The sequence below is a fragment of the Corvus cornix genome, chromosome 3 (genome assembly GCF_000738735.6).
Source record: "Corvus cornix cornix isolate S_Up_H32 chromosome 3, ASM73873v5, whole genome shotgun sequence".
NCBI lineage: Eukaryota > Metazoa > Chordata > Aves > Passeriformes > Corvidae > Corvus > Corvus cornix.
This window is the reverse complement of record NC_047056.1, coordinates 83,369,283-83,393,116: the sequence shown is the minus strand read 5'-3', so window position 1 is coordinate 83,393,116 and position 23,834 is coordinate 83,369,283.

Below are 23,834 nucleotides of genomic sequence, written 5' to 3'. Positions count from 1 at the left end.
TAGGCATATATTTTAGACTGCTAGAGAAAGAATACTTGTGTTCACTGCAGATGAGTTCAATTATTTATACAGTGAGAATTTTCCTAGGACAAGTAGGAAGTTTATAATTTGAAAGGTATGCACTTCACTTGAGGAAAAATTACACGTGGGAAGAACTTTTTGCAGCATAATTTCTTACAGTTTAAATATACTAAGATGACATGGAGAAATTAATGAAAGGTTTAGGGTGGAAATTTTTCACTGTGATATTTATTCCAAAGACAACCTTTTTGTCCCAGACCAAGAGCTTCCTACAGTTATTCCTACACTGTCTCTCACTGAAGAAAAGGAAAGCCACACAAATCACAATTTGTTTGATAGGAGTACTAGGAACACATTACTCCAGGGCTATATACATTCTGATGTATCCACACTCGCTTCTGGATCAAATTACTGTTCCTAATTCTAAGCCACAAGTCTCTTAATCAACAGACCAGCAGTAACACTGGACAGTTTTCAGCCCACAGACTGTCAAGATATCAAGACTCCAAAGATGTTGCGGATCTCAGACTCTGGAACCAGCTTCTACCACCTCATGGCAGAGCAGCCTCTGTGTCTCTGGCAATGAAAATTCCCTACTCCAACAACTCTGTTCTCATCTGAGCAGTACTTCAGAGTTAAATGCAGAATGAGCCTTCTTTCCTTTGGAAAGCTTTTCTCTAGTGATGATTTGTGGTATTGATCTAAGGTTAGATGAAGAGGCAGGAAAGAACACAGGAAAGAAAAAAAGTAAAATGATGCTAAAAATTTGCTTGTTGATATTTATACAGGTGGACATACCAACATTGCAGAGCAAAAAAAGATTCAAGCAGGTCATAACAGTACCCTGCAGTGATGCTGGGTCGCTGTGCAAGGAGTAGGATGGGGAGTGAAAAGTTATCGCACACAGTCTGTGACAATTTCAACATGCAGGAACATAACTGGCCACGACTATATGAGATACCAGGGGGTGAGTACAAGGCCTTATGGGAAGCAGCTACGGGATTAGCTGTAGCCTGGTGCTCTAACCCTGTCTCTGGAATGACTTCTGCTTGATTTGTGTTATTATCTAAACAAGCAAGGAACAATGAAAAAATACTTTCATTCCCAAGTTGTTCATAAGGAGAAAATGAAGTAAATACTAGGTATCACTTCAAGTAACTGATATTTAGACATTGATGACACATTTATGAAAGCCCCAAACACTTTCATCATGTCAAATATATTTTTTTTTGGAGACCAAGTACTAATCACTAATTTCCATTTGCATTTCAATATTTGACTTGGACAGAATAGTTAGAATGTATGAAAAATAGGAAAACTTCTGTTTTTCAGAAACAGCTATTTGGAAAATTATTTTAGAGACGATAATGTATTGGCATAAAGTTTGCTGTTATACGCTTCCACTTTGAACTGAAGCGAGATACAGATATCCACTACAAGAATCTCTAATGTAGTTCCCTCACATAAAATTTAGGTGCTCCAACCAGATGAGTAACTTTTTGACTATTCTGGCTTTAACTTCTTGCTCAAAGTGCAGTATTAACAGTACTTTATTCATTCAAATATAATAAATCAGGCAAACAAAACAATTAACTTGGCTTATAGATCTCAGAAAAAACCAAATGATTCTCAACATTTCTCTCCCATTAGTTACTGGCACATTCACTGAGTGGAAAACAATACAACTTCTTAGGAGGCATTCTCTGCTGCCAGCCCTTGTGGGTGGGTTTCAATAGTGACCTGCTGGTGCGAGTCTGCTCATTCTTGTACACTTGCAAACTCACTCCCCAGCTGTGCACCACAAATATAATCCTCTAACACAAGGGGAATTTCAGCAAAAAAATTTAGGCAAATAGAACAGATTAGGTTTTGCAAGTGAGTCAGAGAAAATATAAAGACTTCTAGTATAGGAAGGGTGTAATTAATCATCGATACTGGAAATGTAAAGTTTTTAACTTTGTGCAATATGAAAATGGTTCACATCTAAGTTTTACCCCAATTGAATGATGGAAAAAATAGTTATAAATAGACAGGTTGTGGAGGGTGGGGAATAAAAGGAAAAACAAAACCATGAAAGAGATGTTTTAGTTTGGCATCCTATGTTAGGTCCTAATGTCAATAAAGAGCATCATCTAAAGTCTTACTGACATACTCCAACTAAGTCCAAAAAGCAACTTCCTTATAATTTCTGATATCTCTTAGTCAAGCAACCAAGATAGCGGAGTCCAAAGTAAATAATTCTAAGAAAATTTGTAATGGAGGCCAAACATCTCAGTATTATTTCAATCAAAACAACAAAGGCCAGAGCAATGCAAATAAAAGGGAACAAAAATTGGCACTAGAGAGTGAAGAAGAGCAGCAGCAGGACCTATTACCATTTTCAAAGATAATGTTAATCAGAAATACAGATGAGGGACTGTTACTGTTCACACAATCATATTTCTTTGTACCTACATTGCTAGAAAATGGAAGAAAAATTTTTATGATGTGAGCTGTTCTAGAGAAATTCCAGGCTTGAGGCAGAAACTACTGGCAGAAAATTTATGGTTTTTATAGAGAAGATCAAAACAGACGTCTTCTTCTGACCTTACTGGTTTCTCTTGACCTTAAAATATATGCCTTTAAATAAGATTTTTCTGGAACACATACAATAGTATTACCATGTAATTTTTATCTCAGCTATCCATCACTTTTGTGTACAAGTATATCTCTTAGTCATAGAGGTATTCAGAGATACAGCCTACTACCTTTGTCCTTTTCAAATACTTTACATCAGCCTTAACTGGACCAATATACTGGAAACAAATCTACGTGAACAGACTTAGAGTTTCTTAACTGTATGTCCTAGGGAGCTCTAATATGTGTATAATTCTGTGTGACCAACCACTGAGTTCTTCATTAAGTTGCTCTTTAAAATGCATTGAAGTAAATAATAAATATTATAATTAGTTTCTAACCAATTATTTTTTTCATTTCCTTGAAGGGTAATGCGCCACAGTTTTGTGATAACCTGCTTTCATACTTATTGCTTACTTCCATAAATCTCTATTATTTTAGAGATAAGCATGCTACTGCTTTTAGCTTTGTTTTGGCTTTACAGTGTAACTTGCGCTTCCTTACAGTTTGTTGGAAGGGAGGGTGTTGAATCATGTTTTGATTAATATGATCTTGGCTGCACCTCCTCAAATCTGTATTTTGGGAGGGATAGGTATTGATTTTTTTAATTTTACAGCTACTATTGTCACCTTATTAAAAAAAAAGCTGACACTGCTTTTTAGATATTAGGTCTACTATATTTTCATCTCAGCACCTGCTTTTTTATAACCAAAGAAAGAAACATATTTCTGCATTTAGTTCATAGATTCAGTTTAGTTGTCTATTTTATAATCCTGCCAAAATATCCCCACCACAGTCACAAACCTCCAGGAACATTTGGAATGTTATAGTCTTTTCTGTAATAGTTTTGCATGCTTTATTAGTGAACTAAAACCGGGGTGTCTTTCATTTTGATTCTTCATATGCTGTCTTGTTGTATATATTGTCTTCAAGAAACATTTTTTGCTTTTTTTTAAAGTTGTAATTTTAATGAAGGAAACATACTAAAAGGCATGTCCATTTCAGTTATTTTATATTTCTTATTTTTCCTTTGTACAAAGAAAAGTATTGGCATCCCATTTCTTCAAATGACGTGAGGTGCAGATCAAATATGGGGAAGTTAGTTATACAGCCACATCAAGAACATCAGCAGGCCCATTGGACTTAGGCAGGCACAACGCTATCTAAAAAAAAAAAATGACAGAAAAAACAGTGATAACTTTAGAATCACGTTTGGACTATTCTGAATCCAAAGCCCCAGAACATGGCTCTCACTACAGTTGGGTCAAATGGAGACAGTAGCAAGCACAAGTCTGTAGGAAAGTGCCAAATCAGACCTCTGGAAATGGAGTAAATCACCTTATTGGCTTTGCTGCTGCACCCCGGAGTGCTATGCAACTTGCTCAAAAACTAAGATAAAAATGAGCTGAAAATGGATTATTTGCTTTTAAGGCCAGAATAAACTGTTTTCATAATCTAATACAGCCTCCAACACAGGAAAGATTGTGGAATTTTCCTCGTGCAAAACAGCAAGTTGCAGTGAATTAAAGCACATTTTTGAGAAAGATTATATAAATTAAACATGGATAATTTGCCACAGCAAAGTATAAATGCAGTCCAAGAGTAAATTACACTTGCTGTTTCAAGCAAACCCAGCCTTTGCAATCTGTTTTCAGTTTGATGATGGCTGACTTCAGTTCCTAGACCATGAGATGGTTAGTCACTGGCCTTCAACCTCTCTCAATTTTCTCAAGCCTAAATAAGTCCCTGTGGCTATTAACAAATCTGAAGAGAACATGTCTTTACCAGGTTCCCCCCGCCCCATACAAATTAATAATTTTCAAGTGAAATGAAGCACTCTGAGGTGAAACACGGCAGTCTTCGTAAACTAAGAACATTAAACATGCAAACTAGAAGCAAAAAATATTTTCTCCAAACAAAACAGAACACCTGCCTAAGGGCTAGCTCCCCCAGAAGGGCAGCTCTGTCCTTGGAAACAGCGTCAAGCACTACTGGATGTGAAGCCCTGGTCCGCCATCCCCAAGAACACAGTGCCACCTATCTCTGCGTCAGGGTTAACTCATGGTGGGCGATGGGAGAGGACGGGCAGAGGGAGTTCTACTCTTTTCATCCAATTCTGCACCGTCCCTTGCTCCCGTGTTTGGTTTTCTGTGGGCTAGGGGGAGGATTCCTCCACTGCACATGCCCAGATTGCAGCTGTATTTCCTATAAGGCACTGGCTTCTGTCATCCCCCCGGTGCCATTTCCATGGCTCAGTACAAGTTCTGACTGGTTACACCTTACTGCAATTAAGACATTGTAAGCCAACACTCACATCATTAGTGCTTCTGCAGATTTTACTGACAGGAGCCTAAACTCCTTATTACCTTATCTGTGGATCTCTAGGACTTGAACTGATGAGGAGAAAGAAGTGGCTAAACATATATAAGCATCCCAATAGTTTAAAAGTAGGTACCTGCCTGGAGTCCTCCATCTGGGAACGACCAGGCTAGGAAGAAGCAGTCTTTCCCAGTTTTGTCTCCCTGGAAGCCTCAGGACAAGATGCCCCAGAAATAAACCATATATGTATCCCAGATGTAAGTTACAGTCCAACTAATTTTTTCATGAAGAGCCTTTCCAGTCCCATGACCAAACTGTACACATACACCTCTCAGACAGTCACAGCATTGGTATGAATAATTTGTGTGCAACTGCACAGGAGAAGAAGAGAGAAGGGATAAGGTGTTTAGATTCAGACACAAATCTGTGCTTGAGGAACATCTCCACAGGGGGTCAGAGGCAGAGTTTTGAAATTCAAGATTTTAATCTCCATGAAGTATCAAACACATGCCATTTTCAATGTAAAGAAAAAGAGGATATATGCAAAACAGCTTATTTGACATAATTTACATTTTCTGGTTTTACTTTCACGGATGTGGGGAAGAGGAATCTGCTTTCTACTTTCCATTATTTAAGATGTGGTGAACAATAATGAAGAGGGCTCAGTTAAATTGGTGTTCCAGTCACTTGCATCTGAAAAGACATTGCTTGCCAGTGATAGATGAAAGTACTTAAAAAGGACTTGTTTTTAAGCAGTGATGTTTAGAACAGTTCTCTAAGCACAGAGTTTACTGGGGAGTGTTAGGAAAGATTCGTTTTGCTTTTTTATTGACTGTTGAAAGGGCAGAATAATATAGATAAGAAATATTTATAGTAACAAGTGCAGGTGGAAACAGGAAATTTGGGGGGAAAAAAACGGTTTTATTGCTTTAGAGTCAGTTTTGCCCATACTAGCATACAAACTTTTTGTATATTTTGGCACTAAAATTATAAAAATACTTTTGTTTTGGTTTGGTTTTGGAAGCAGCAGAAGGATTTCTATTTTTAAATCGTATCTGTTGGAAAACATTCTCTGTGAAAAAAATCTCCAAATGCTACTCCTGCTATTACCAGTAAGTCAGCAGTTGGAATTACAGAAAAAGTTTGAACTATAGCATGTTTGGACTGAATATAAAATCTGCCACCTTCAGTCTGACTACAAAGCACCATACTGGAACATCACCCATCATATGTGACTTACTTAAGCCATATGTTCATAGTGCCAAAGAGCAAACTAACAAATCTAAAGCCTTTCCTTTTGTATGCAGAGCCTATGCAACTTCTTAGGAAATCCATCTCAACCAAAACCTGCAGTGAATGTCTGATAATCTCAGTACAAACTGGTGTCCAACGCCTTTCTACTAACACAAATTATTTAGATGAAAACCCCTCTAAGTTAAAAGAACTACCTGAGACTCCTTAGTCCTCATAAGTAGAATGCAATTTTTTTAGAGAAACAAAAATAGTGATGGGAGATTAGACAGGGAATCCATAGGCAACAGGGAAATGTTTTACTGCACAATGCAGAAATCAAGAGAAGGGATACAGAGGAAACTGAACTTACAATAGCAAGAGCCCTGCAGAAAGCTTCCTCATAAGGCATCTCTTCCTAAAAAAGGAAAGGGAAACAAGCTAAGAAAGTACCTTAAACACTCCTCATCCTCTAAAGTACTGCCTTTCAGGGTAGGAGCAACCTCAACAGAATGAGGTGCTCACTGAGTTAAAGGTAAGCATCAGTCACCACTGACAGCCACATAAGTTTCCTTCCTTTTCATTACCCGACTAATTTAAGCAGACCTATATTCAGTTAGTTCCTGAGGATCCCCACTTCCAGTAATCAAAAGCATAACAACAGCACAAAGATTGCTTAGCAGAGAAAGCCAGAGATAGTACTGCCTAAAGAAATTTGTAGGAAAACTACATCACATTATTCATTTTATTAGGTCACCTTTCTCTTTACAAATTAACATATTGCTACTTTCTACTTACGATGTCTTTTTTTTTTAATGGGTGTCACAGAATCAGACAACAGCTGAGATTCAGAAGAACCTCTGGAGGTCATCTCATCCAATCCTTCTGCTCAAACAAGGTGACCTAGAGCAGGCTGCCCAGCACCATGTCTAGAGACAGCTCCGGAGTATCTCCAAAGACAGAGTCAGCACAGTAAATGAACAGTACCTCAGAGCAGATTTGTCTCCCCTAAATCAGACATGAAGTTAGGTATACAGTCCGAGCTGGTTGGTTTTGCTTCCTCTGCAGTTAATCAACATCAATCATTGAGAGAAGATGACTGAACACTCATTTTAGGACAGTAAAAGTAATCTGAGGAGAATCTAGTCTGAAGCACAATTCTACATCTTATATTTTTCCCAGAGTAATGGTTTGGGTTTTTTCATGAATGTGTTTAGTAGTATTTCTCATGTGCTATTTCATGTAACACATTTTTAAGAAGTAAATAAAATCTAGGCTTCACAAGAAAGTGAAATAACCAGATAATTCTTTGGGGTTTTTTTCCCCGAAATTTCAGAAGTTTAACTTCAGAAGCCAGAGTTTAACTACCTAAGAGAAGTCCAAAGAATCTCTTGAACTACACATTTCAGTGATACTGAGAAAACATACAATTCAATTAATATTCAAAGCTGATGCACTTTATGCTACTTCTGTTGGATAATCCCTAGAATCCACATTAGGTCTAAGATTTCTTTAACCAAAACCAGATCTCTTTTTGGCAAATATTACCCCCATATTTCTCCTCTACAGAATGTGGGAGGCCAAGATTTTTGAGTATTTTGTGCTTCCCTCCCACATATATACTGCTAAAAATTGAGGCTTACTTTATTTTGTCATGTTTTTCCCACAATTCTTTCATATTAAGCAGATTTTCTTTCTCCCTGAGGTCTAAGTAAATCCTTCTAGAAACTGAAGAATACACTTAGGCATCTCAAACTATTCTTCTACATTTCTTTCAGAAGGATGGCCTCCAGATCATCCACCAAATGCTTCTGCATTGCTTGCTTTTTACTAGTGCTGCATCTATGATAGGCTGGGATATAAAAAAATTTGCAGAAAATAACAAATCGCCAAGGCATCATAACTAAAACTCTTTTAGGGACAGTTTACCCTTCAGAAAACAACTAGTAGATAAAAAAAACTATTAATCTCCAGATCATAGTGACATAGTTGGGAATGAAACAGAATAGAACAATATAACCATTTTAAGCAAGACAAATCAATAAAACATTGCAGAACAAGTAAAATAAATAATTCTCAACAGAAGATAACAAAGTACTGAAGCAGAACCTGAGTACCTGAAGAAAATATTAATACTTCTGTAGCTGAAAGACAGGGCTGGCTTGTCACATATGGCTGTAGTGGTCTATAAGACAAAAAAAAAAAACCAAAAACCAGAAGAATTGCTTGCTAGTCAAACAAGGAGCAAAATTTGATGCAGAAGTCCTTCACTGCTAATATTAGTAGGAGTTGCAACTTCTCTATTAAGCAATAGGCTGACAAAAAAGAGGAAAAAAAGCTCTTCAGATACAGACAAATAAATAATCTAACCAGGAGAGGGAAGGAAACAGAAAAATGTCCTGATGCAAACACGAAAAGAAACAAGTGAAAACATGGGATGGGCAGTTTAGTGTACCTAATATATTTTAGCAGGAATACAGATGTTTCAGTGGTGAGGGCAGTCTAAGAACCTAACTAGACATAAACAACTGTTTTGTGCGATTAGTTTGGCTTACACTGCCAGCTGACACACAGATAAATATAAGTCTCTCCAAACTCAAGATTAACAAACACTTTTTTATAGTAGTGTGAGTTTCAAGCCTTTACCTGCATTCAGGTTTACTTCTACCATTCACAACAAAAATAGGGGGTGTCACATAGAGCAAGAGATGGCCATCAAGACAGAATTTGAGCTGCAAACAAGGGGATTTGATATTTTTTCATACAGATATATGAAGACACATAACAAAGCAATTTATCTTCAAACTTCTAAATAAACTTCAACAATCATTAAAGCAAAAGACATGATTGTGGATTATTGAAATGTCAGAAGAGAACTATGGTGAGAAATAATAAAGTACATTAGTAAGGGATTTTAACTAGCTTCCTGTACTGATAATAGAAGCCAGTTAACCATTACATTTTAGGAAGTAGCTTCCTGTGAACACTGATTACTATAAAGACTTTAGGTTTATTCAGGCCTGAGAAAAACACTTTAACTCAAGAAGCTGAAATCTCTATGAAGGGACCATTCATCTCCAACAGGCCAAAATATTGTACAAATATTTTTTCTTCAAAACATTTTCTTTCTGGAAGAAAGCAACTGAAAGGAATGGGCAGCCCACCTCTACGTACATTAAAGGTGAAGGGCAGCCAGAGTGCTTGCTTTCCATCTGATTCCACACACATAAGCATTGTATATCTTGCCACTCATAGGATCAGCCAAATCACTGTGCTCAAACTACAAAGGGAATATTCTCTACATTCCTTCAGGGAGTACATAAAAACATAGAAAAAAAAATACGGAAAAGAACCATTTTGCATTTGCTGATCTGCATTTTTGGGGTAGGTTGTAGGGATAATGGAGTGCTCCAGGCAGCAGCACTGAGTCAGAGTAGCAGTAAGTGGGCACAGCAGCACATCACAGGCCTTTCATACCCTGGGAAGACCTAAAGCTGATGGGACAAAGAAAACCTGGACAAACACTGCACTTGAATGCAGTTCGTAATCTATGCAGTACTCCTGGACAATCAGATTACTGATCACAAATCATCTCAAATCATCAGAGGTAGAACTGAGATAGGTGTAGAATGAGATTTACACGTGAAGTTTTATTAGGATCGTAGGAAAGCTCCTCACCAGCTCCCCACTACACATTTTTCCTCCTGAATATAAGGGAGTTACCAGCGGTTGATTGTAGTAAACTAGAAAGGCAAGGCAAAGGATGGCCAGAGTTTGAAGTTACAAGTAGCACTTGAGTGCCCAGAGAAGGCCTCCACTATGCTGCCAAGGACATAGACAAGACTAGTCACCTCTAGGACAACACCTCATCCAAAAGAAAAAGGGATTAGCTTCCCAGTGAGGAGCAGTATCCCCTTACTTTGAGATCTCTCTCCATCAAAACCAGTAGAACATTTATTTACAGGGAGACTGTGGGAAGAAGTTCTTCCACTACTGTGTTCAGGTCATGGACAGAAGCTGGAGGGACTTTAGAAAAAACCATCTGGCTGTTTAGTCACTCTTTTTTTGTTATCACTGATTACCTGCTTTTTTATTTAATCCTAGCTAGTGCATGTCCTTTTATTCTATCCCGGATTTTTTTCCTGGATACATGACAAGAATATATGGAAAACTAGGTTACTCCACAAATACTTTGATCTGTACGTTTGAGAGAATCCACAAATGACAAAACCTAGTCAAAAAATAACTGGTTCATATAAACTCCAAACCCATTTATAGAACTGAATATCAATATCTCTCTATTCTTTTATGTAAATATTTCTGAGGTCCCAGATCTCACCTCAGGTTTATTCAATGAATAAATAAGTTCAAGAGAAGTCAGAAGAATAACTTTGACGTATTTTTAATAATTCTTCAACAACCTTCCCTTCACAAATTAGAATTTCATAAATATTACAAAACTTCCTTGTAACAACGACATAAGCACAGGCATAGCAAACCATATTTATGAAGAACAACTTCAGAAACAAAGACAAATTTTTGTTTTCTATACTGTCTGAATAAAATTAAAATAGATGAGATGAAGCATATAGAAGGAAAAGAAGGAACACTGAAATGTTGCCCAGAAAGATCACTAATGAGCAAACCCTCCCAAATTCCTCTTCTTTGACTTCACCACAATCATGACATTAATTCCTGTGGAACGTAACAGGTTTGTCTTCTGTTACCAGCTACCAATAAAATGAGGTCAGCCTTTGCCTGTCCTTTGCAAAAAAATGGAACCACAGAGATACACCTCATGTTAAAGCAGCAATGCACTATTTGTTAAAAAAACAGCATGGCATTTCCTTGGTTAACTTTTGTTACCTGTCCAGCTCCATCAATTTAACAAACTTCATATTGCAACTTTTCAGTGTATTATAATATGAAAATGTTGCTTAAACTGTATCCCATAGCTCTGAGACTAGTTCATGACGCTGTCCTGGTGATTCTCCTCTATCTTATCTTCCACTTCACCCCAGGACAGATGCTCATAGTGGTTACATAGAAATACTTAATTTTAATACTGTTCAGAAAAAGATACCCCACAACTGCCTGTCATACAAGGAGTGCATCTGTGAGAAATCTGATACCTGAGAACACTTCAGATTAGATACTCTCATCTAGCAAAACTTCATGGGACTGTTCATAACTTTGGGCTTCAGCCAATGAACTTTACATTAAATGGAAGGAAAACACAACCGTAATGGGGTTGAGATAACTATATATTACATAGTTGCAGATGTAGAGAGATATCAATAAAGCAGCTAAAAACTCCCTGACTGATTTATTGATTTGGTCCAAACACCAATCAGTTTTAAAATGTTTTGCAAGCAAAGCTTGAGGAATTTCTACAGGAAGGAGGGCTAAGGAGGCTCTTTCCCCCCCACTTTGATTTGAGCTGCAAGTGAGAGCCCCATTACTATATTATGATATCCATAACACAGGTCATGTACATTATGGTCATGTTAGGATTCAGTTGTACTAATATGCTCTTGAGTTATTTACCCAGTCTCCCTGTGCTATTGAGAGAAACAAGCACTTCTAAAGCATAGCTCCTCTCTTGCTAATACAGTTGGTGAAATTACTCCACAGAAGTGTTTTCTCTGCACTGATCATAAGATGCTGAGGTTAAATCAGGTCCCCATGACATATGAAAATAGGTTACACGACTCTCACCCTTCCCATCTTAACTTGTTGCTCTGGGATCCCAGGTGTCTGTCTCCTCTCTCCAGGTATCTCCAACTCCTTCACAGACCGGAAGTACTCATTCAAACAGCTATTTTAGACAGCTAATTTTCTGTTCTCCATTTTTATTACACTAAGCAGCCTTGTGTTTTTCATTGTTTCTTCAGCTTTTCTGTCTAGCCAGAAAATCATGCCACAGACAGTGAAGACTACTGAGACCTACTGACTAGGTCAACAGAGACGTACTTAGCTAAGCTGATAAATGTTTTTCTCCAAGTTTCAATCCATCTTTTCTACTTAAACTTGAGCCTGATGTAAACTCTCTCTGTGGTCATGCTTATATCAGCTGAAGCCAGCATAAACAAGAAAGGGCATAGCACAAAATACCAAAACCTCTTGGAAGCATCCTCATTATCTCAGGAAAGTTTAATGACTCTGATTCAAGCCTTATTTATATTGGATCTTTATAAAGAATGCTACATCATACTCAGTGTATGCAAAAAAAGCCCCAAACAAACAAACAAACCAGAAAGAAAGAAAGAAAGAAAGAAAAGCAAACTACTTCAGACAGACCTAAAGTGGTAGCAGACAGACTTACATATGATACACTTGTGTGTGTGTATATATATATATATGTCCCAGTATATTATATAATATATTAAGTTTATTCTATTATACTATCCAGTGCAGAGGAAGTGAGTGTGAGTGGTGAAATAACAAACTACATTTATTATACCTGTATTTGAATAAAAATTTATTAGGTTAATCCTGAAAAGAATTAAACTCAAAATTACATATATTTTCATATCTTCTGCTCACATATTCTAATGACAAATATTAAAAGAATAGAGGATAGAAAGCTTCTTCCTGTAGTGATGGGTTTGACTACTCAGGCATTCACTAAAAAAGCTGCCTACAAACTTTGACAGCCTCCTGGATCTCAAAGAGACTAGTGCCACAAATTGAGATTTTCCACCAAGAACAGATCTGAAGACTCTCCACTCCCTGCTGGTACCATTACCAACAGGAAATTTAATGAAAGTAAGAAATAAGAATTTTTTAAATGAAGTAAACTAAAAACAGGTCTAAACAAGACTCATAGATAAGTGAAATTTGAATTTTTATCAAAAGTCATGAAAGAAATTCAAAAACTAAATTTGCTTTAATTTACAAAGGTGGGTCAGCAAGAGCTCTATGCCTGTAGAGAAGTGATCAGAATTGGGGCCATTACTAACAAGACAAGCCTTTGGGCATTGTCTGCAGAACTGAAGCGCTGGAAAAAGCAGCTTCTCATGGATATTTTCTCTCATTAAAAAGCCATCATAGCAAATAGCAAACTGAATGGGCTTTGTCAAAAAAAGCCCCAGGGGCTGCAGTACTCTTGGTAGAGATACACTGAGGCAGCAAATTTTGGATCTGATACTGGATTTCAAGCACAGTAAAGGTTATGTATAATTGGTTCCAGGAGTTAGCCTCATTCTAAACATGGGGAACATTTGCAAAATTACTAACTGGAAATGAGTGTTGAACATCATCAGACTTTGGAGTTATTAATCTCCAGGGTTTTAAGCGAAACCCATCTGCAGCAGTAAATCAAGATTGGATACAAATCTTGCAGAAGAAACCTTAGACTGTATAACTACATTGCAGTCACAATGCCTTTGTAGTCTGTCCCCATTTTTAATATTATTAAATTTCCCACAGATCATTTTAAGCATGCATTTACTGCTAGTCTGAGTTAATAAGCTAGCAATTACATGTATGCTGTTACAAAAACAATATTCCCATATCTCTTATGTCTTGGCCTTACACTGATACCTTTAAAAGTTGTATGAGATGTTTTTATTACTACTTGAAACCGAAAGTATTTGTTGTGGTGCACCCATTTGCAATTTTCTACCAATTTTCACGCAGCCTGTATGAGTTAGTAGTAGTCTGCCCCTTTCCATACATCCTCAATGACTACAGGATGACATCTAGTGGTACCAGAGGGCTTCAGTCTTTGTTTACTTTAAATTGCTAAATTTGCATTTAACACACATTACAGTTTCCAGGACGGGGAACATATAGGAACCATCATTCAAAATATGAAAATAGTTCTTGAGAAAGAGAAACAAAACAAAATCAAATCAAATCAATTCAAATCCCATTCAGTTGTGTGCTCTCTGCCTTCTTGTAGAGATGTATAATCTTTTGCCACAAAATCTGTAAAACAGTGATAAAAGGACCTTCCTAAAAATCAGAAGTGAAATTATTTTCTCTAACTGCCATAAATTTACTAAATGTCTTACTATCATTCACCTTACATATATGCATATGTATATATAAGTATATATATTGTAAAAAAATCCAAGTCAAACAATATAACCTTCAACAACATTATAAATGACATCAGGTCTTCTTTCATACTGTGTTTGATATGAGGTCAATATTTGAAAAGCTATTAATCAGTAGATTCCATTTTTCCACTGAATTAAGATTCAAAATTAATTTTCCAACATTTTAATTCTACGAATACTATAATATAAAACTGAATTAAAAAAACCCACTTTCTTACCATCACCTTTGTCACTGTTTTCCAAAAGTTTCTGGTCATTCTACTTGGTTACTAAAAGCAAAATCAAAGAGAAAAGATCAGATACACATCCTGAATGATGCTTTAAAGTGCATAGAAAGTAAAAAGCCCATCAGCATCCAGAAAGATTTTAAAGGGCACACTGAAATTTGCAAACACAGTGTGCTGAATGTTTGCCATCTGGTCTGTATCTCTTGTTAGATTGTAGAAAATGTCTTAAAGAGTACTTCCATTCTGTTTAAGTGTGGGATGTACTGTCCACAACAACATTATGCATATTTTTCCCTTACATAATGTCCTGGACACAATGAATAAGGTCAGTACACACCAGATTTACAAGTAGGAGTAATGGTAGCATGGAATAAATATTTGGCATAGTAAATACATTTCTGTTTTTCTCAGTAACTATTACTATGAGGCTCTTAAAAATACAAGAAGTACACATAATTATGGAAGGGTAAATAATGCTGTTCTTAAGAAGAAAAAGGCAAAGGCAAGTTGACAACTTGGTATTTTAAAAATAAAGCATAAATTTCAACAACAAGGCTTTGTAATGCCTTTCACTTGATCTTAGAACAATCACCACTCTGTACTTCATCCCACATACATATGACCCACAGACTGAGAAAAGAGGTCTATGGCATTCGCTCATTTGTACCAAATCCATACACTTGAAGATGTGCATTTATACATATGAAGATATAGAATCCCATTTAAATAATTTGTGTTTGAATTTGTCAGCAGAGTTTAATATGTCAAGTATTTTAATCAAATGCCATTACCTTTGACAGAGTTTTTATCACTATATCTATATATTTTACACACACACACACACACACATGTATAGAATGTGAAATTACCAGCTAGATTGTATTTCCTATACTTTCTCATACCGGAAACATCTGAGCTGACATTTTCTACTTGTGATCTCAGTTTCAGACTCAGGTTATTTTTATGAAGTTTTATTTCAGGAAAAAATAAATCCTGCCATCGTCTTGAAAAGATTAATTGCAACTCCGCTAAAAATAAGATTCTTTTTTTTTCTATCTTGTCTTACATAGGAGACCTGATACTTCTGAAGATGGGTTGCTTTTACAATGTAAAGCCACTATTTATTATCAAACTATAACCTTCTGAATGATCTCATTTTGCACAAGCTTAAGAGACAAGTGCTTAAAACTATACCTGCTTGTTAAGAGCTTGGCAGATAGAAGATTCTGTCTGTATAGACTAACCTCCATATTGAGGTCTAGAAGACAGAGTATTTTGGTGAAATTCATCCCTGAAGTGCAGTTATATGTACTTTAATTCATCATGTATTGTTTATTTTCTTTTCAGCAGGCGTCAGTGGTAGCAATTCGTTTACATGTGGTTAGAAGTGGAAAATGCTTTTATCTACATCCTTTTAGAAACTCCTTGATTTATTGATTTATTATTTATATACTTATTTTCCTAGAATCATAGGTATTCAAAATGAGGTACACTTTAGAACACAAATATGTTCTAAAAATGCTTGCTGAAAGTACTACAGTGCAAGTTCAGTCTAAAATTTCTCAGAACAAAAATAGTCTAATGCTACAACAGAATTTTAACAGAAATATGTATTTTTTTTTTCTCTTTACAGCATGCAGTTAATTCAATGGAATTATTATTGGTTTTCTCTGGTACACAAAGCAAATTTTTGTTGTTTATTCTCTAGGTCAAAATTTGGGGGTCCTTTAACAGCTCGTTTCACTTAGACACTAGCATGTACTAAGTGTTTAAGGTCTTGAGCACAGACTTATCTTGACAAATCTGTAAGCTGGAGCACTATTCCTTTTTCAGTAATAGGTACCATAGTGAGGTCTAACTGTAACATATATAATTTTGGATGGTGTTACTTTGAATTCCATAACAAGGTTAAAAGAGACAATAAAGATATGGTTTTTTAAGAAACAGGTTTATTTATAGAACTGAATTTCTACTGGTTTAATTTACCTTCATAAATAAATTTTATTTTTAAAGGATACTACATAGTATGAGCACGATTACCAGAAACTATGAGTTGAAAGTTTTGAAAACAAGCTTTAATTAATTAAATCTCTCTCACTTGTCTTTTTAAGTTATAAAAGTTATAAAAGTCCACTAGCTAATAATTTGCAATGGTCAACTGAACAGTGTGTGAGTAGTGAGTAGAATGGAAAATCCACGACAACATATTGTTTAATTTCATTTCTTGCATTAAAAAGTTACAAATACAATCCCCCTGAATGAGCATTCATTTCGTAACTGAAAAATTTAAATAAATCCCTTATAATTCAGTATTGATGAGGAAATCAAACTGTGGACCACAGCGTATTTTAAGAATTCCCAAGTGATGAGTCTGAACATTCTCTTGTAGTTGCTGACTGGTACTGCTGACAGCTGGGGAAAAAAAAGTCATAGAGTTCAACAGCACGAATCTGCCCCCTTGTGGCAGACTAACAGAATGTGCTAGATTAATAAAATCTGGAGTCCTCCCACTAAAATTTTGATTAGGAGTTCAGTAGGTGAAATTCGAATCAAGGTTACCTGGCTATCTCAAAGCTTCTTGATGCTATTGTGAAAATGCAGCATGACTAAATACAGCCTGCTAAAAGTGCATTATAATGCATCCTCTAAACGCCAGGCATAGAAGAGGGTCGTCACCAAACAGATCTTTACCTCCTGATGCCTTACACCAATTTGGGTACTTCTATCCTAATACTGTGCTCCCTTGTGTCACAGAGTTCATTGGTATGACAGGGTATTTTACAGAATTTGTAAATTCTTCTGAAGAGTGTAATGTTCATACATACTTTCATGGTTAGTTTAGCCTATTTTAAAGACTGTCAAGATCGGGGATTTTTTGTTGTATGTTACTGGGACAATCTGGACAAGACTAGCTTCATAAAAAAGAAATATTTTCAGCTGCAATTCATCTGCCTAAAACTGTAGTTCTAAAGGCACGATTTGAAAACGTGACAAAGTAAATTTTAAGGAGCTTTGCTCTTTTATTACTGTACGTACAAAGTTTAGAAAGCCAAGACTGCTTAACTATTGACGTATTTAGGAGCTGTTCTTCAGCTCACTAATTAGAACACTCCCTCAAAAATTTGAAGGGTCATTTTTCAGTTTCAACTTTACACGGGAATGAAAACTCAAACAAACATAATCCTTTAATTTACTTTGTGAACGTCTTGTGGAAGGACAGTCTTCCACTTCACTCTGAAGCACAGACAAGTAGACCATAAATTTTCATGTTTGCCTAAAATTTTGTATTTTTATTCTTCATATACATAGCTCAGCATTATAAAACATTGCCATAACAACACATTTTCATGAATTTAAAAATTTTCATTCCAGAGATGACAAAAGAGAGAAGTCCTAACTGAAATTGATTAAAGGTGCTGTTTCCACAAGTAAAATGATATCTATATGAGGCCGGATAAGAAAGAATTTGGTCTAAGTTCCCTGTTCTCAGGAGATAACAGTTAAGGGAAATGTCATATAGCTGTTTCTGCAGAAAGTGATGAAGCTAATAAAAAAGGAGAATGATACTGTGGATGCAATGATTATAGATGCAGACTGCATGAGGTGTAGTTGTCACTTGAAATTCCTGAGGAGATTAACACATCATTTTTGTAAAAGCCAATTCTCAGTGGAGAATTTCAGTCTTATTATACCCCAACAACTCTACATAATATCTTTTCCCACTATAGGACATCTCCTAATCTTAATTAGTCTGATTGCAAGTTTAAAAATAGCTCGTTAGTCCTTGTTACTCACATCAGTGTAATATCAAATCTGGGTTCTTCCTATATAGAAAGCCGGACGCTCTTTTCTTTAGAGTTGCGTATTCAATCAGCTCACACAGGAGAAAGAAGGAACAGCTTTAAAAATTTACCAATTCCAAGGCATCAGTCTACCTTCTCTATTTTACATGCAATGATCTACCCCATTACACAGTCATAATCCTAATCAGGTGAGCAGCAGACTGTGCAGCTGCTCTGCAAAAAGACAGATGGAAGTGTCCTGCAGCTCTGCCTACATGGTTATTTTGGACGGGGCCCCTCTGCCTGTGTCTGTGCTGATCAAGAGATGTGTGAGCGCAGTAAAGGTCATGCCATGCCAGGGTTAGCCAGGCTGCTCAGTGGCACAGTTATCTGGCCAAGCCAGGCCCTGGAGTCACTCTCTCAGCTGGCACAGAACCCTTGAAGTGTGAGGTTGAATCAGCTTTCACCACCGGCACAGAAAGATTCAGTCTAATCACAGCCTGACATTTAGGCATATTCTGAACATTAATCAGGTTCTAAAAGCCTTAGGGGACAACCTGTTGTTGCATTAAGAGTACAGAAATACGGCAGAAAATAAATCCCCTTGATTTCCAGCTAGTGCTGGAAGATTGAAGGTGTTTGGGTGTAGCTAAGCTTAATTTATTATTATAACCAAGATTCCTGGTGACAGATTTATTAGATCTACAAAATATAAGTGTATTGTGCTATGTAAAAGTGCTCAGGAGTATACTCCCACACAGTCAGAAGTGCAAATTTTAACAAAGAGGCATCACTGCTTTGGGGAAGAGAGAGGAGCAAGCCCATCAACTTGTCTGCAAGGTGATCACATTTTCGTCCTCTGGCATGGAGGATTTCAAATGCCAATTCACTTTTGGGAGAAGTGGAGGTGAGACTGTAGTCAGATATCCTGTCACTGCCATCATAGATGGGAAGGGAGGGGAAGACTATTCACACGTAAAATAGTTACAAAAAGAGATTACAAAGGGTGTGGGTCTTGCCCAAGAGTGTATCCCTCTCTCTTCCATTGCAGTGGTAAGGGTCATTAGGCCTCAGCTGGATAACCTATCAACCCATCAGAAGGCCATCACACCCAGCACTGTAATCCCTTCATATATGTCATGGCATATTTCATGGCAGTAGGCCTCATTCCTAAAGCTGCCCAGAAAAATCAGTGAGGAAGGAATAAAAAAATAAATTAATCTTGAGACAATTACAGAGGGCACAGAAATCTAACATTATGCAGTATTTTCTTCTTTAAGAATAGGGATTTATGTGTGATTCAGGTACTCAGATAGCCAGCCTGTATTTTCTGCTAAGTCTGTCAGGATACAATTCATCTATTCAAATAGGGACTCCTACACTACAGAAATCTACATCTGAGCTAGACATCTCGATATCCTTTATAGTAAATGAAAAGAAACAGGAGATTTAAGGAAGCAATTAGTCTCATTCTAAAATAGATGGCTAAATATATCTCAAATGACTCATACCTTAGAAGTGCTTATTTCTCTCCATTAAACATAAAAGAATGACAGAGCTCTTGCTTAGATGTAGACTATAGTTCCACATTCACCTAAAAACATGAAAGATTAATCCTGTCTGTGCTTTTGTTTCTTTAAGTGAGGGTAACTGTATTTCTTAATTTTTAGGAGAATTTTAGGGCATTAGAAGCTGTGAATAGTTCAAAGACTGACTTCTCAGGGGCCAGCTAGCTGTAACAGACACTTATTTCTATAATAGAATTAATAGGAGAATTCTTCTAAGGACAAGTATTTTGAGATTACATATATGTGAGATATTTTCTTCTTAATAATACCTGGCTTCATCCACACATTTTACAAACATCAGTCAGTATTATCTGTATTATGCAGCTGTCTCTTAAAACATAGAATAAGACCAAGTACTAATTTTCTGACTTCATCTTTAATTGCCCAAATAAATCGTCCAGTTCTCCAAAACATTCACTAACTGGTCCTGATGAAAGACTTAAAAGCTTTATTTGGATCTCTTGGTCCTCTCTCATGTATTCTCATTCTTGTCATCTTTGCCCTCCCAGTTTGGGGTCTACTGACTCCTTGCTCCCACCATAGAAAGAGTTGTTGCATTCAACCACTTCTGTCTGAAACTTGAACGAATTACCTCTACTTCCATATTTTTATATTATATTTTTATAGTACCGAATTACTTCTTTCAAGATTTGGTACTAGTGATCAATTTAAAATTGAGCAAGAGTTACTCCACTGCTGACTGATGGTTCCTTGCTTTCTTAGCAGTAGTATTCTAGTGTTAATTTATCTCATGGTGCCAGGCTAATTTACCTTACAGCACTGATATCTCATTGCTAATCTTTAGCGTTTGGATAAACAAGAAAACAACTTATTCAAAAGCTACGTCATTGTTACAAACAGAAGAGTAATTATTGCACCAGAAGGTCCAGTTAAGAAGCAGGCGTGCCTCAGACAATCACTGATGGTTGATCTCTAGCAAACTAATCCTAACCTCTGCTGAAGAAAGGCATCCACAAACTTTTACCTCTGAAATATAGGTTGCCAGTTTCTGACTTCATCTAAGGAGAAGTGGTGGTTATTGCTTAAACCAAGGAGATCGCTATCAGAAAGCCATTACATTGTTCCAAAGCAGTTCTGTGGTACCTTACACATTAACACTTCCCATAGCATTATGTCTTGCTAATGTCCTGCAGATGGTCCACCTGGAGTGTAAAAGCATCAAGAACATCTTAATGGGCTAAGACAAGCAAATGATGACAATAAAGCTAACTATCTCTTTGCACTTACCCTGGGTGGTACATCTTCTTACAGGTACATATAAATTATGGGTCATTTAAAATACTCTTCATTACAGTTTTTGTTTATGGGTTACTATCGCTTTATAGAAATTGAAATACAGCATTTGTTGTTTGCAATACTAGTATCATATACATATCTCAACCTAAGTGTTGGGAGGCTAATATATTTACTTATAGTAATCTAAGCGCTATGACCAATGATTATACCAGCTGCCAAAGCAAAAAAGAAAAGGGTTGTGAGTTTTCAACTGGAAATAATGCTTATGTTCACTAGATTTGCAAACTGCTCTCTTCAAGTAACATGGCAACCAGTAACACAGTGTCTATATATAACCATAGCAGTAACCCAGTCATTAGACAGCCGCAAACACATTTTTGCACGTGGCCAAAGACCTTTCCATCTTTCCTCCCCCTTTTCCACAAAGAGGAGCAGCCAGAGCAGAGCAATGCCAGAACCCTTCTTTGAGGGGTGGCCCCACTTTCCAGCATTTACAGGGAGAGAGGAAGGCAGTGCTGAGCCCCACTCAGGGCTCTTGTGCCCCTCAAGCTGGCAGGCACCGAGGCAGCAGTTGAGGTGACGCTGGGCAGCTGCCAGGAGTGGACATGACCTGGAGCTGCTCCAGAAAATCCCACCAGAAGGCTCTCCAAATAGGTGATTTTTGTAAGATGTTTCCTTGTCCTGTTTCACTTTCTCCAGGCACTTGCTATGAGCCTGTAAGAAACTGTGTGAAGAAATTAAATATATAACCAACCTAAAACCCCCTAAGAAAACAACACTTTTGCCTGTGGACCCTCAGGGCGACTGAGGTTCTTGTCCCAGGATACAGCCAGCTCATGAGCATGGCGTTCCTCACACGCCAGCAGAGGCTGATGGTGGGGTGCTCCTTCCCAGTGAGGAGCTGCAGTTATTCCTGTCTTGGAAGAGGAAATAATATGCTGTTGGCTGTGGACTTTGTCATGCAGGTTATCGCTATATGGAATGTTTTGAACTGTTTCAACCAGGAGGACAAACCGGTTAGGAGGTCAAATATGCCTGTTGCTTCTGCATTTGCCTAAGAGAATTTGCAAGACTGTACTTCCCGGGATATATGAGGATTTAGTTAACTTACCCTGTTCATGGCATCAGATACCATTTCATTCTGCTCTCCAACACGTAAGTCTTGACTTTTAACAGCAGTCACACACTTGTACACTTCAAATTCTCAAGCTTTTTTCCCCATTATGCTTCTACTTGTTGTGTTTTCATCTGAGCTATTTCCTCACTTTGCCTTAACAAACTATGTCTAGATGAAAGCTTCTCATTTTGGGCATTCAGATCCCTAGGATCTCATGCATTTGCTTTTTTGTCTGCATGAAAAAAATCTTAACTTTCTCTCACTACTATCTTCAATTAAGATTTTACAGTTAAATGTACTAGTTCCAACAAAGTTTAATCCAGCAGAGCACAGCAGGATTACTGCTTTGTAACATTCCTGTGAGAAAGAGGATATTATTTGAATAGTTCCTCATTACTACATCTGTGGGGAACTGTTGAATATTTCAGACTGCTACCCACCTTTATTTGGACACATTGTCTCATTGTTGTCTATATATTATTACAGGAAAGCAGATACTTCAGATTTGCCATTCATCTCATTGTTGAGTGTCAGATTTCTTCAGAGCTAACAGTGGTTAAATGCCGGCAGTATCCACCTGCTTAGCTTCTAACAACCGTCAGAACATTAACCAGGTCGTCTTTGTAGGTCTTTTATACTAAGAAACTGAATATGGAAAGATGTATTTTGCGGCCCAACTGAGGGAATGGATGACATTTCTCTCTTTTGTGTTGGTAGTATTTTTCTCAATGCTATTCCTTCTTTTTCTTCTTTGTATTATCCTTGCTTTAAAATCCTCTCCAAATTAACAGATTGACATCTGGTTTGCCACAGTTTTATATCAATGTCACATAGAACACTTCCAATTACAAACATACCTTTCAAAGGTGCAGAAAAATTACCGGGGATCTCAACTTTTCACCTTGATCCAGATCCAACAAAAACTTAGGGTTTGATTACCTTTGAGCGGGAGTGCCCGACCCAGCACCCAGAGCAGAAATCGAAAGTCATGAGTTGGGTGCTGAGGAACCTTATCCAATGCCTGTAAAAATATGTTTCTGTGTTCTCTGAGACAGTCCTGCATCAAAAACGTCACAACTGAAGAATGTAAAGAGTTGAATCAATGTTAACTGTTTCTGCTGGTTCAAATACACACATAAATGAAGTTAAATTCTTCCAACAGTCTTTGTATATAAACCAGGTATTACTGTCTGCATCACTTCAACACTAGGTCAAATAAGGTATAATTTGTCTTTCTGCAGTCAATGCAAACCCTGAATAATCAAAGTACTGTTTTGTATCTGCTCAAAAGAGCTGGTCTGTGTTGTCTTATCTAATCCAGAATATAATCTGTATTGTCAAGTGAATGTGACATCATTGATTTAGACATTGCTAGCAGTGTAGTCTGGGGAGACTCCTGGATCTAACCCGTAAAGACACATTAGGTACTCAGAATTATCTGCAAATCTCACTCCTTTTTGTTGGACAACACAGCTTGGATTTGTCCTACTTGAAGCAACAAATTAGGCAAGGAAGGAATCTTGACTGGTTTTTCCAGGCCTACTGTATAGTCAGTAGAGTAAGACAGGCAGAGGGCACATCACATCTCAGGAGGGCTGAATCATAGTTTGGAGACGCTCTTCCACCTCCCT